Source organism: Frankliniella occidentalis, unplaced genomic scaffold, assembly GCF_000697945.3.
Source record: "Frankliniella occidentalis isolate FOCC.00 unplaced genomic scaffold, Focc_3.1 Scaffold274, whole genome shotgun sequence".
In the NCBI taxonomy this organism is placed as follows: Eukaryota; Metazoa; Arthropoda; class Insecta; order Thysanoptera; family Thripidae; genus Frankliniella; species Frankliniella occidentalis.
Window position 1 is genome coordinate 75,778 of NW_026267400.1, and position 1,443 is coordinate 77,220.

Sequence of the window (1,443 nt, forward strand, 5' to 3'; positions counted from 1 at the left end):
CTCTCCCCGTCCGTCTCTCGTCTCTCCTCTTCTTTATACAGTCGATCCACGCCAAAAGCTCCCTGCGAGTCCCCGCTGGCTCCTGCTGCCGCCGCTGCGACGACTAGGGTCAAATGACGTTAGGGGGCAAAAGGTTTCGGCTGCTCACCCTGCACAAGCAGTCGGCGGAGGGGGCGGGAAGAAAACGACCCCGCAGCGTGGAGCGCAAAGTGTTTGACACCTTTGAGGTCGGAAAACTTCGTGTTTGGTGTCGCGGGGGTGGAGCAGGCGGCGGGGCGCGCTGCCACTGGGGGCGAAACCTTTACCTGCTTTTGCCTTCGCTATGCTTGTCTGATTGGCCAACAGAGAAAACAACAGCCCCCCGCCCCCTTCGCCTCACCCGCGCGCGCGCCCGCCCACCGACCCCCCAGTAGTAGTAGTACCAGCCGGTACGACGCGGCCACCGGTAGCCCCCCGGCCCCCCTCCTCCCCACTCCCCTCTCGGGCTTATCGGAGACCCGCACTGCTTACAGCCGGAGATATGCACGGAGTCATAAATTAGGGGATTCGGGGGTTGGGGATTGTTTTACACAACAACGTTTGGGGTTGAAGGGGTGCTGCTAGGGGTGGTGTGCCGTGCCGAGCCACTGCTGGCTGCTGCTGGCTGCACTCTGTTGTATTTCCTTTCACTGGCACCCCCTCCTCCCCACGCTGCCCTGTGTGCGCTGCTCTCCCTCTCCTCTCTCCCTTTGCTCCCTTTCTCTCTATACCCTCTCCTTTATTGGCTTTGTGTTTGAGGACGCTGCTGCTGCTGCCTCCGCTGCTGGCTGCATGTTTGCAGTACTCGTCGCCTCCCAAGTGCCACTCCGGCCCATGGCCCTATCCCCCCCTTGGCACTGGACCTGAGACTGAGGTTCATCATAAAATCGGAAGCCGTTGCTTACTGCCGCTGTAGTATCCCACCGTCTGCCTGCTGGGCGGCTGGACGGAGACATATAGCCCGAGCTGCAAAGTGCCGCGTCTCACACGAATGGCATACGTAAACGGGCAAATAAAGATTCCGTAAAATGAAAAAAAAAAAAAAAAAAAAAAAACGCGCACAAAAAGTCACGTTTCAATTGGGTTCTCTTTCTTATTTTGCTTTATAAGTCTTTTAAATAAACGAACTTATACCACTGTTCCCTATTCCGCTGTTAAAAACTTGTAAACGAAATTTCCCAGGGGAAAATTTTGCCCCATTTAGAAGCTCGACCTGTAGCCGAAAATTTACTAGCTCCGTATCGCTGACACACGGTGCCTTGGGCAGCAGCGGCACCGCGGAGAGTCGAGATATCCGCGCCACAATCGTCCTAATGTTTGCTTTTCTTATTTGATAAGCCCCGCTCCCGGCTAGGACGGCCACCGTAAAATGTTGCTAACAAGGTTGTTCACGTCAGCTTTCTCCTGTTAAAATCCGTCACCCCC